The following is a 13,695-nucleotide window of genomic DNA, read 5'->3' on the forward strand; positions in this document are numbered from 1 at the left end:
CCCAGGCTATGGTATTTTTGTTTTAGTGGCCTGAATGTGCTAAGACAAGGATGAAATAACTTACACGGTAACTTGTTTTATTGTTCAAAATATTTACCAGTATATATTCCTGCTCTGTTGAACCTGGGAAGGGCCAGGAAACTTGCCCAACACAGATTGTAAGAGCCAGTGGGTGGTCCACCATCTCCTCCTGTTGCAGGAAGGGGGACCCCTTCCAGGGCCCGAAAATGAGCTCTTGTCTAACACTCAGAAATGAATTGTCTGAGGAGACACATGTGCTGACAAAGCAAGAGGTTTTATTGGGAAAGGGCGCCCAGGCGGAGAGCAGGAGGGAACCCAGGAGAACTGCTCTGCCACGGTGGCTCGCAGTCTCGGGGTTTATGGTGATGGGATCAGTGTCCAGGTTGTCTTTAGCCAATCATTCTGACTCAGAGTCCTTCCTGGTAGTGCCCGCCTTGTTCAGCCAAGATGGATGCCAGTGAGGAGGATTCTGGGAGGTGGTCGGACATGTGGTGTCTCTTTTTGACCTTTCCTGAACTCTCCCAGTTGGTGGTGGCTTATTAATTCCATGGTCCTTACCAGGACCTCCTGTCATAAAACTCATTCTAATGGTTACTGTGATGCCTGGCCAGGGTGGGCAGTTTCAGTCCGTGTGCTTCCCCTAACACTTCCACCACAGAGGCCTGCAGTGTTAAAATAGAGGCCCTTGCATTCACCCGGGTCCTAGAGTGGAGAAGATGTTGGGCAGAGGACTGGCCGACCACAGCAGATAGGAGCAGGAGGGAGTGGTAACACTCGCAGTTATAAGCCAGTAGACGGGGTTGCGTATTACAGTTGGACTATACTGCTTGATTCCATTTGTAATCCCGCCATTCAGAGGTTGACTACTTTTAGATCTTGGTGTGTATCTTAGCAGAGATTCTTACATGCGAATGAACATCTTTAGATAAAGTCTTACGAAAAGGGGACAATACGCATCTTGCTTTCGTCGCCTTCTTATTCTCCCTCAGATGTGGTGGGCATTTTGTCGTGTCAAATTCATATCTACATCCTAATTTTTTAGTGTAGCTTCATAGGGTACCACTGCATGGTTATCCCCAAATTTAGTTTACCAATTCCTTTTTGGTGAAGCAGAAGGTTTACTTTTTTATTTTTATAAACTTTATTTATAATGAATGTCTTACGTAAATATTTTTATACACTGGCTCGATCATTTCCTTACATTTAGGCTAAATCCCAAGGGGTGGGGTTGCTGATTCCAAGGAGATTCGCATCCTTCATTTGGATACACAGTGCCAAACCGCACTCCAGGAGGCCTGGCAGTTCACGCCTTGCCAGCTCACTGGTCATCAATAGCAAGCATGATCAGTTTTTCCAGAGGATTTCAGTCTGCAGAGCGCTATTAATTCTCACTTTAGTATCAGCTAAGGTACTGTCTCCCTAACTCAGGCAACTGTTTTGTTCCGCCTGATCACTTCCACCCAGGCAGAAGACCCAGCTGAAACTGTGCCCGTGTGTTCAGATTGCCTCTGAACTCCTCTTCCAGACCCCACTTCTGGGAGATTCATCTCCATCCTCTCTTCTTCTTCCTGCTTTCCTTTGTTTTCCCTGAGGGGATTTTTGAAGCCAGTTTTTCAATTTTTTGTTTTGTTTTGTTTTCTTGGCCCTTGGCATGTGGACTCTTAGTTCCCTGACTAGGGATCGAACCTGCACCCCTGTATTGGAAGTGCAGGGTCTTAACCATTGAATCACCAGGAACGTCCCAAAGCCAATTTTAAAAATTATACAAAGAACATTATAGAAACATTAGTCAGACTTTTAAGTGAAAAAAAATGTCTACAATCAGTGGTTCCAGCAAACTCAGCTGTGTCTGTCTTCTCTCCCAGTCCTCATGCAAATGCATGCAAGACTTTTGCCTAATTGTGCTCCTGACACAGACCTAATTTTGCATTCTGCTCCTTTTTCTTCTCAGTCTGTCTTAAACATTTTTCCATATGGTTACATGGTCATCATCTTACTCATTTTAATTGTTGCACAGTGTTCCAGTAAGTGAATAATTATAGTAAGTATTACCCTAATACATCATTTAAATGGTTCCCCATTTTTCTCTATTACAAATCATATTGTAGTACATGGTTTTATGGATATAGCTTCTTCCTGCATTTGAATTATTTCCTCAGATTAATTCTCAAGAATTGATCTGCTGCTGGGTTGGGTATTAAGAGGCAATCAGAAAACAACTCTTTTCCAAATCCTATTCTATTTACATATGTATGTACATATATACAAATATAGTTTAAAAAATAGTCTAATGTGTCATAATGGTACCTTGTTTCAATTTACATTTTAAAGTTTTCCAGCTGATTGGGTCAAAGGGTATGGATGCTTTAATGATTCTTGGTATGAGTTGTTATATTGTTTTCCAAGGGACGTTTCTTTTTTTTTAGAAATTTTCCTGTTCAAAAAATAATGACGATTTTTTCCAACCATATAGAAGAAAGCAAAACTTCTACTATCTAGGAATTACCACTACAACATTTGGCCAACCATCCCTCCAGGCATTTCTTGATATACATATCTATGTAGAAATAAAAATAATTTTTCACAAAAGGGATCATACTCATGTGCCAGCTTTGAAACCTGTTTCTTTTACTCAACAATATGTCCTAGGTTTTTCTGGTTGGATCTGCCATAATGTGATAGCATAATGTAGTACAGTAATAGCTGTAAGCCAGGCATGGTGCAAGAATTTTATCTGCATTAATTCATTTAAGCATCACAACAACCCAGTGAGATAAATTTTGTTATTATCATGCCCACTTTACAGATGAGTAGACAGGCTCAGACAAATTGACTGCCCCAGGTCACATCACTAGGAGGCGATAGGCAAGCTGAGTTCACTGAGGCTTCAAAACAGATACTTATATACATAATACACGAATATATTCTAAATATAAAAGGGTAATAATAATAAATGTAAGCATTACCATAGTATAGTCACCTTTATACTCCTACAGAGGTTGATACACGTATCAGATAAGTTTAGGTTCAACTGCACATGACAGAAAATCAAACTAACATAAGCTTAAGCTTGTCTTCGGAGAAGGCGATGGCACCCCACTCCAGTATTCTTGCCTGGAAAGTCCCATAAACGGAGGAGCCTGGTGGGCTGCAGTCCATGGGGTCGAGAAGAGTCAGACACGACTGAGCAACTTCCCCTTCACATTTCGCTTTCATGCGTTGGAGAAGGAAATGGCAACCCACTCCAGTGTTCTTGCCTGGAGAATCCCACAGGGGAGCCTGGTGGGCTGCGTCTATGGCGTCGCACAGAGTCGGACACGACTGAAGCGACTTAGCAGCAGCAGCAGCAAGCTTGTCTTCTTCTTCCACATAGAAGACGTCTGGACAAAGCATTTCAGGCCTAGCCTAGTGGACCCATGGTTGTTGGTCATGAAGAATCCAGGCTTCTAACTCTATACACTGTATCCTTGTTTCATAGCATCCATCCCTAAGGTCTCCACATGGTCTAATGTGGTCCCTGCAGCTCCAGCCATCATGTCCGCATTCCAGGTAGTAAGCATATTGCTGCTTCCTCACCATTCCCCATAATAGAAGGGTTAATTTAAAAAAAGGTGGGGGGTAAAAACAGATATTAAGAGGCGATCAGAAAACAACTCTTTCCAAATCCTATTCTGTTTACATATATATGTACATATATACAAATATAGTTTAAAAAATAGTCTCATGTGTCATATTGGTACCCTGTTTCAATTTACATTTTAAAGTTTTCCAAGCCAGATCAAATGTTCTCCATTCAGTATTTGTTTTTAAACAACTATTTTGGCTATCCTAGGTCTTAGCTGTGGCATGTGACCAGGGATCAGACTTGAGGGCCCTGCATTTGCAGTGCGGAGTCTTAGTCACTGGACCACCAGAGAAGTCCCTCCATTTAATATTTGTTTACTAACTATTGTGTTCTGTGCACATTTAAGCTCATTGCTTATTTGTATTTAGCCAATTGCTTATTTAGCCTTGATGATGTCCTGATCAAGTTGAATGAAATATTTACACAGATAAATAATTACAAGTATATTAATTCTTTGTCGTATTTGCTGCAAGTATTACTTCCAGCATGTTTTCCTTTTTATCTTGCATAGACTCTACTTTTTGGAAAGTGAGTTTTCTAGAACTTTCAAATATTTATATATCGAGTCTGTCTTTGCCCTGGGACTTTTTCTGTCAGTTCCAAGCTCCAGAGATATTGTCAACTTTGAAGTTGGCTTTCTCCTCCCAGGAGACCCATCTAATGTTGAGGGTGTGTCTTCCTGGGACCAAATCTCCACTGTGCCGCTTCTTACCTGTAAGACTTACCCTCAACTGAGATCGGTTGTCTTGACTGTTTAATGAAGGGATTGAACCAGCCCCAGGCTGTCAAACCTGGCTCTGCATCAGAAATACCAGAGGCTCCACGCACATCCCTAGGCTTCCCTAAGATCTGTAGAATCCAAATCTCTGTATCCAGGGATCTGTATTTTTAAACACTCTCCAGTGAACCTGATGCTCAGACATATTTCAGAAGCTCTGGACTAGCCAGTGTCAGAGGTTGCTCCCTGTGCTGGGCTCTCTGAGTAGTAAGTGAGAGGAGGCCACAGTCCTTGGTCACTGTGTCTGTTGAATCCAGTTAACCCTGCCCCTTTTTCTTGGGTCACAGCCCCCATTTCACATCCAGCCTGAGCAGCAGCCCCTCTTCCTACTTCCTCGGGGGTGGGCGTGAGATTGGGTGGCAGTCCGGCTCCTGGGCTATGGCCTGAGAGGCTGCCACAGCAACGCCTCTGTGAGGGGTCAGTATCATTACTAGCCTTAGTTAAGTCACTCAGTCTGTGAGCTTCCATTTCCTCACCTCGGCAAGCAGGGACCACACCTTAGTCAGGGTTTTAATAGGGTTGGAGATAATGGATGGATGGATGGATGGATGGATGGAAAGAGCCTAGTGCAGTTCCTGGCACAAAATGCACATTTGCCAAATGTGATAGTTATTACTATTAGGGTTTTCATTGTGATTTACAGGGCCTTGGGCATGCTGGCCCTAGGCAAAGAGGTTCCAAGCAAGAATTCCTGATTCCTGACAAGACAGAAGGAACACCTGTCATTTCTTTGTGATGCTGAAACTTGTCAGTAGGTAGCCCTGGGTTTCTGGAAAATCCCCTCTTGCCCAGTGTAGAACTTGCTACCTTTCAGGTGGATGTGGGCCACGGGGCAAACTGACCGCCTCCAGGCAGTGTCACCCGAGCAGAAGGTCCCTCATTTGGTGACTCCTCAGAGCAGTGCTCCTTGCCCCCGCCCCCAGCAGGTCAGTCAGGAATGGCCCCATTCCTCAGGTGGCTACCTATGCAGGCGGGGCTGCCCCTACTTGCCTCCCAGGCTCTGACACCTGGGAGACACTTCCACCGGAGCACACCTTTCCTTTGCCCCTGCCTCTGGATTAGGTCGTTCCTGGTGCCCACTGCTCACCCCTCCGAGACCTTGGGTCTCCTTGCCTCCATTCCTGCTGTCCCTGACTCAGCATGGGACTTCCCCCTGCCCTTGAACCTGACCACTTACACAGGCCTCACTTTCTTGGCTGACCTTTCTTACTTTGATTAGGACCAAAGTGAGGGGCAAGATCCCCTGTCTGAGGCCTTGGCAGCCCTGATGGAGGGCAAGGTGGGCAGGACCTGGGCTCACAGAGGCTGCTTCACAGCACTGGGGACGCTGCTGTGGACATGCCCCGCCTGAGGACCCCTCCCCTAGCACTTACCCTTCAGATTAATTCATGAACAATGAAAGATGAACTATGAAAACTGTCAGCCTAATCTTGAACCAGTCTTGATGGACCAAGAATAATTTAAGGATCCTCTTCCTCAAACTGAGATTGAGCAGAGCAGCGGTGAGGTCTTCCCGCTTGGGGACCCAGAGCATGAATGCATGTGTTCAGCTCTGCCGCCTGTTAGCTGCTGATCTCAGGCAGTGCTTCCCTCTTCTGTACCCTAATTTCTTCATCTGTAAAATGGGGGTGCTAAAGATATTCTCTACCTCACTTGGTTTTTGTAAACTTTCAAGAAGTTAGGAACACATAGCTGAAACAAACCAAAGAAAAGATATAAATTGGATTTCATCAAAATTTAAAAATTTTGTGTGTCAAAGGACACGACCAAGAAAGTAAAAAGGGACTCCCCTGGTGGTCCGGTGGCTAAGGCTCTGAGCTCCTAAAGCAAGGAGCCTGGGTTTGATCCCTGGTCACGGAACTAGATCCCACATGCTACAACAAAGAGTTTGCATGCCACAACTGAAGATCCCGCGTGCAAAAATCAAGACCAAAGATCCTGTGTGCCACAACTAAGACTTAATAAATAAGCATAAATTTTTAAAAGAAAGTGAAAAGAAAACCTACAGAATGGGAGAAAATATCTGCAAATCATATATCTGAAAAGAGTCTAATATCCAGAATATATCAAGAAGTCCTACAACTCAACAACCAAAAGACAACCCAAAAAAGTGGATAGAGGGGACTTCCCTGGTTGTCCAGTGGTTACGAGTCCATCTTCCAATGCAGGGAACACAGGATCGATCCCTGATCAGGGAGCTAAGATTGCCACGTGTCATGGGGCAACTGAACCCCCTGAGCAACTAGAGAAAGCCTACATGCTGCAATAAACAAACAGCATAGCCTACCCACCCCCAAAATGGGCAAAGGATGTAAATAGACATTTCTCCAAAGGAGATATACAAATGGACAATAAGCACATTAAAAGCTGCTCAGTGTTATCAGCAATTAGGGGTATACAAATCGAAACCATAATGAGATACCACTTCACATTCACTAAAGTAGTTACAATTTTAGAAAAGGAAAATGTTGGCAAGTACATGGAAAAACTAGAACCCTCACACACTGCTGGTGGGAATGCAAAATCATGCAGCTGCTGTGAAAAACAGTCTGGCAGTTACTCAAAAAGTTAAATATAGAGTTACTATGTGACCCAACAATTCTACTTCCAGGTATATATCCCAGAGAGTTGGAAACATATGTCCACACAAACACATATACACAAATAAATGTTCATAGCAATGTTATTCACAATAGCCACAAAGTAGAAACAACTCAAATGCTCACCAGCTGATAAATGGATCAATAAAGCTTGGTATATAACTACAGTGAAATGTTATGTACCAATGAAAAGAGATGAAATATTGACATGTGCTATGTGGATTTAACCTTGAAAATATGCTGCATGAAAGAAGCCAGACACAAAAGGCCACATACTGTATGATTTAAGCCAATTTTTTCACTCTCCTCTTTCACCTTCATCAAGAGCCTCTTTAGTTTTCCTCTTCACTTTCTGCCATTAGGGTGATATCATCTGCATATCTGAGGTTGTTGATATTTGTCTCAGCAATCTTGATTTCAGCTTGTGCTTCAAACAGTCCAGCATTTTGTATGACGTACTCTGCACAGAAGTTAAATAACCAGGGTGACAATATATGGCCTTGACATACTCCTTTCCCAATTTGGAACCAGTCTGTTGTCCCATGTCCAGTTTGTTGCTTCTTGATTGGCATACAGGTCTTTGAGGAGGCAGGTAAGATGGTCTCACATTCCCATCTCTTATTTCCAGAGTTTGTTGTGATCCACACAGTCAAAGGCTTTAGCATAGTCAATGAAGCAGAAGTGGATGTTTTTCTGAAATTCCCTTGCTTTCTCTATGATCCAACAGATGTTAGCAAGTTGATCTCTGGCTCCTCTGCCTTTTCTAATTCCAGCTTGTGTACATCTGGAAGTTCTCAGTTCCCATACGGTTGAAGTTTAGCTTGAAGGATTTTGAGCATTACCTTGCTAGCATGTGAAATGGATCACAATTGTACACTAGTTTGAACACTCTTTGGCATTGCCCTTCTTTGGGACTGGAATGAAAACTGACCTTTTCCAGTCCTATGGCTACTGCTGAGTTTTCCAAATTTGCTGACATATTGAGTGCAGCACTTTAACAGCATCATCTTTTAGGATTTGAAATAGCTCAGCTGGAATTCCATCACCTCCACTAGCTTTGTTTGTAGTGATGCAAGTGATGCATCCTTGACTTCACACTCCAGGTTGTCTGGCTCTAGATGAGTGACCGCACTATCATGGTTATCCAGTTCATTAAGACCTTTTTTGTAGTTTTTCTGTGTATTCTTGCCACCTCTTCTTAATCTCTGCTTCTGTTAGGTCTTTGCCGTTTCTGTCCTTTTTGTGCCCACTTTTGCATGAAATATTCCCTTCGTATCTCCAATTTTCTGAAGAGATCTCTCGTCTGTCCCATTCTATTGTTTTCCTCTGTTAATGCAAATTGATTATCTTATAGTTCTGGAGGTCAGAAGTCTGAAATGGCTAAAATTAGATGTGAGCAGAGCTGTGTTCTTCTAGGACAGAATCTGTTCTTTGTCCTTTCCAGATCCAAGAGATGGTGCCTTCCTTGGCTTGTGGCCATGTCACTCTGACCTCGCCTTTCATCTTCACATCTCCTTCTCTGACTCTGACCCTCCTGCCTGCCTCTTCTTACAAGGACTCTTGTGATTCCATTGGGCCTATCTGGATAATTCATGAAAATCTCCCCATCTCAAAATCCTTACTCACATCTGCAAAGTCCTTTTTGTCTCGTAAGATTACAAATTCAGAGCTTCCAGCAAAGATATGTGGACATCTTTGGGGAGCCATTATCCTGCTTACCGCACTAAGAGAGAAATTATCTAGTGGATTTGAGTGTTCTGGGCCTTAACTTGAATCCCTTTCATCTGTATCATTTTCAGGGTACTTACACACTTGTTTTTTCTCTTGCATTGATCCTGGGAAGTCGATGATGGCATTATTGAGCCCCTTCTGTTAGTAGACGAGACTCAGAGAGGAGGCACAGTGCCTTGGTCGCACAGTTAGAAAGGAACTCGGGACTGTTAATTCAGCATTCTCCCACATCATCTGCCGCCACCCCAGTTCTAGGCCATGTGCCCCTGGAATGGTGTCCTTACTGATGGAATGGGGGCAATTCCACAACTACCCCCACAATATAGGTGAGTCAGTTCCCTGGGCCCAGATCCTGCCCTCAGCAAGCAGCCTTCTCCTGATCGGACAAGGAAAAAGGAGGGGAGCTCAGACAGAGAACCTTCCTTTTGGGAGACAGCCTCGGTCCAGAGCCCAGAACTTGATATCCATCCATCTTGGACATGCCCTCAACAGCAGTCCAGGCAGATGGTCCCAGGGTTTTTGCCCTGGGATTTCCACACCAGGAGCGAGCTCTGGTTCTCAGGCACATTGTGCTGCAAACCTCCCAGGGATGTGTCCTTGTGGTTTACAGTTTTGCCTTTGAGTGCTGTTGTCCCAGAGAAGCCGGGTTCCAGCCCCACAGGTATTAGAAGGCAGCTACCATGAACCCATTGATGTTTCCCCAGGCTTCCCCTACCCCTATCCTCTGTTGACATACCAGATACCACTCCAGGAACTGGGATACATTCCTGAATCTGCGAGGTGAAGTTGCTGCTCCCTTGGACCTCATACTTTAGTGGGAGCAGACAGAGACCATACAGAAGTTGGGATAAGGATTCTAGGAGCAAAATGGGGTGAGACATTAGAGGATGAGACTGAGATCCATACTGTGAGACTGGTATTGTCCCACCCTAAAGGGGAGAGGGACAGCCTAGGATGGAGCAATGTTGAGATGTAAACCCATGTTTTACTCCAAATTCCTGTTCTACGTGGCCTGCAAAACATTTGCCCTGTGTCCTTCCCCAGAAGGGAGGAAGAGCAATTGAGCCTGAGGTGGTGCCCAGAGTCTAAGCATCATTCCTGAGGTTGAAGTCAGTTCATTCTGGGAAGTGTCCAGCTATGGCCTAACTTCAGGGCCAAAGAGTATTTAATATTCCTACTGTGTGTTATCTGAGCAAGTTTCTATTAAGTAGGGGAGTGGTGTGATATGTCATTTAAGGAGTCAGCCAGATTTCAAGGAGAATAAGGCTGATGTGGAGAGTGAGCCAGGTGTGTGAGGGGATGGCCAGATGTAAGAAGGAGGGCAATGCAGATGATGGGCTTCCTGTGTGGCTCAGTGGTAAAGAATCTGCCTGCCAAGCAGGAGATGCGGGTTCGATCCCTGGGTTGGGAAGATCTCTCTCCAATCTTCTTGCTTGGGAAATCCCATGGACAGAGGAGTCTGGCGGGCTACAGCCCATGGGGTCGCAAAAAGTCAGACACAACTTAGCAACTAAATAACAACAACAATGATAAGGGAAAGGGCCAGGCCTGTATGCGGAAGTAAGACAAGTATTAGGATGGACTAGTAGGAAGGAGCCAGACCTGAAGGGGTTGACCTAGATGCGAGGGGCTTCAGACAGACCCCTGCAGCCTCAGGCTTTGGGGGATGGTCCCTAGAAAGGGATGATGCAACCTGTGGAGGAAACACACTATTATTTAGGAAAGCTGTTTAGCCTCTGCAAAGAGTAGCTGAGGACAGGCCTGGTACCTGGCTTCAAGGAAATAAACAGCTGTGAGGTGATAATTGACGTCATATCCTCTATCGACCCAGCCACCTCATCCTCCCCAGGCTTGAGGAGGTTGCTCAGAGTTGCCATGCTAGGAGGAGACTGCAGTGGCTAAAATGACATTGTCCCCTGAAGACTGTTTTATCCCCTCGGGATTGGGTCCTGCTGGGTCTTCCCGTGGAATGCCTGCCCCCCGACCTGCCTGTTGAACTTTTCTTTAGCAGCCCTTCTCAAACGCTACCCCCCTAAAAAGGCTCTCCTAACATTTATATCCTGCCTTCCCCAAGTTGTGATTAATCCTTAGCCCATGAGTACGTACATTAGAGTTAGAAATCCACTTTCAGATGACCCAACTCTGTTTCTAAGGCACCCTGAACTCAGCCCACCCCACACCAGGGCCATGTGAATGAACTTTAGAGAATCTCTAGAACTGAGTGCAAAAATCATGTGCAAAACCAAGTGTGCAGATGAATGAATAAACAACATGGGTATATCTATACAATGAAATATTATCCAAATACAAAATGGAGTGAATTGCCACGACATTGATGGAACTTTAAAAACATTATACCTAGTAAAAATAGGCAGACAGGAAAGGCCAAATATTGTACCATTCCATTAATAGGAAATATCTAGAATAGGCAAATAAAAAACAGAAAGTAAATTAGTGGTTGCCAGTGGGTGGGGAATGGGGAGGAATGGGAAGTGACTGGATAGAGTTTCTTTGGGGATGAGGGGAAAGTTCTGGAACTAGAAAATGGTGATGATTGCACGACATTGTGAATATACTAAGTGCCACTGAACTGTGTTCATTAACATGGTGGATTTTATATACATGTATTTTACCACAATTTTAAAAAATCAAATGTACATTTCTTGGAGAGAAGGTTCCCAACTTTGATCAGATTCTTTGAAGTTTAAGCAGCTCACATCTGGCCTGATGACTTCATGATGAGGATGGTGCTATGTGGGCACAGAGTGGGGAGGCACCTGCCCAGTGTCACTCATGGGCTGGGGGCAGAGCCCTGCCAGGCTGTGTACCTGCCTGACCACGTCCCGTCTTCTCCTGTCCTTCAATCTACACTATACTCTCCCTGAACAGCTCCCAGGCTTCTGTCCCATTCCCAGGCAGGCTATCCACAAGCTGTGTAACTTCCCAAAGTCCCAAGACCATCCAGAAGCTAAGCACATGAGTTTCACAAGTGCTTGTGTTGTGGACCCTGAGCTCCTAAGGAGTATGTACTTTCCTTCATATCTCAGAGTTCCAGTGGTACCTGTGGATGTGAGCTCGTCCTATCTCCCTCCAATAAAGAGCTTGCTGTTCTCCTGCAAGGAAGGCAGTTAGCCGACAACCTCTGAATGAACATTCTTTTCTCAGATGTCCACACTGGGTTGGCCAAGACTTTGACAGATCTGCAACACAGCCTGAGGCTCTCCCAGCCTGGTCCTGCTTCCTCCCCTACCCTCTTCACAATAAACCTCTTGCACTCCTATCTCCATCTGTGTGTGTTTCCTGGAAGACCCAGATGACACAGTCCCCAGCTGGGAGTATCATACTTAGCAGCTGCTGCTGCTAAGTAGCTTCAGTTGTGTCCGACTCTGTGCGACCCCAGAGACGGCAGCCCACCAGGCTCCCCCGTCCCTGGGATTCTCCAGGCAAGAACACTGGAGTGGGTTGCCATTTCCTTCTCCAATGCATGAAAGTAAAAAGTGAAAGTGAAGTCGCTCAGTCGTGTCCAACCCTCAGCGACCCCATGGACTTCAGCCTTCCAGGCTCCTCCGTCCATGGGATTTTCCAGGCAAGAGTACTGAAGTGGGGTGCCATTGCCTTAAGCATTCAGTAAATGTTCATAAAGTAAACTGAACTGGGGACTCCCTGGAGGTTGGAAGAAGGTTTGTGCCGAGGCCTCAGAGAACCGGAGAGGAAGAGCTGCCCATGGAGGACGCGTCAGTCACAAGCAGAGTAAGGTCTAGAGGGGCATGGAGAAGAAGTCATGCCCCTGGAAGAGTCCCATTAGTGAAGAACACATAGGGAGCCCAGGGATTGACCAGACCTACTGGCATTCTTCCTAGCTCTTCCTCTGCTGGGGCAGAGTGTAGCAAAGCTCAGAAATGTCCAGAGCCCTAGCCTTGGGAGAACCAGGTTTGAATTGTGCTTCTGGTTGGTCCAGTGATTTTATATTCTCTTCTTTGGTGGATCTCAGTTTTTCCATCTGTAAAATGGGGATAGAGAGAGCATCTCACCAGCCCCAGAATGATTTTGAGAGTTGACTGAGACATCCCTACAGTTTTATGGAGGGTACTGTGTAGGGCAGTTTAAATGCATACTGTCAGTTAATCCTTACTGTATAGGAGATACTATGACTTCCATCTTACTTGAGAAAACTGTGGCTCACAAATGTCAGGGACTGGCCTAAGATCACATAGCTAATAAACAAGGAGAGCTGAGATTGGAATCCGGTTCTGTCCTGCTGTAGAGCCCCTTCATTATTCCACAGTTTCTCAGCCACTCCTGCTGCTGCTGCTGCTGCGAAGTCACGTCAGTCGTGTCCGTCTCTGTGACCCCATAGACGGTAGCCCACCAGGCTCCCCCGTCCCTGGGATTCTCCAGGCAAGAACACCGGAGTGAGTAGCCGATACTGTGTGCTAAACTTTAAGTTAGGATGGGGACAAAGGACAAGCCAGCCCCACTCTCGCTGCGTTTATGTTCTTACAGACAGCAGCCAGCCAGTTAAACACAGTAATTCCAGAATGCATTAGGGGAAAAAAATATACTTGGTGCATTTATAAAACTGAGACAACAGAAAGGGCTACTTTAAATTGGGAGTAGGGGTGGGTCAAGGGCAGCATCTCCAGGCACAGAAACACTGCGAGAAAGCCCCAAGTCCTCAACACTGCGTAAAAACTTGACTTGTCTGGTAAGTGGTGGGCGGGGAAGGCCACCAGGCGCAAGTAAGAGGACAGGCAGGGGCCACTGGACTACTGAAGTCCACGGGAAGCCATCGGGAGTTTTCAGCACGGAGCGAAAGGTTCATCGATCCCGCTGCGATAGTGCGGCGGGGTGAGAGACAGCGGGAGCGCGGAGGGAGCCGGGCTGCAGCCGCGGCGGGCGTCTAGAGGGGCGGCGGGAAAGGGCGGGGAGGGGCGTGGTGC

The sequence above is a fragment of the Bison bison genome, unplaced genomic scaffold (genome assembly GCF_000754665.1).
Source record: "Bison bison bison isolate TAMUID 2011002044 unplaced genomic scaffold, Bison_UMD1.0 scf7180017864180, whole genome shotgun sequence".
Classification (NCBI taxonomy): Eukaryota; Metazoa; Chordata; class Mammalia; order Artiodactyla; family Bovidae; genus Bison; species Bison bison.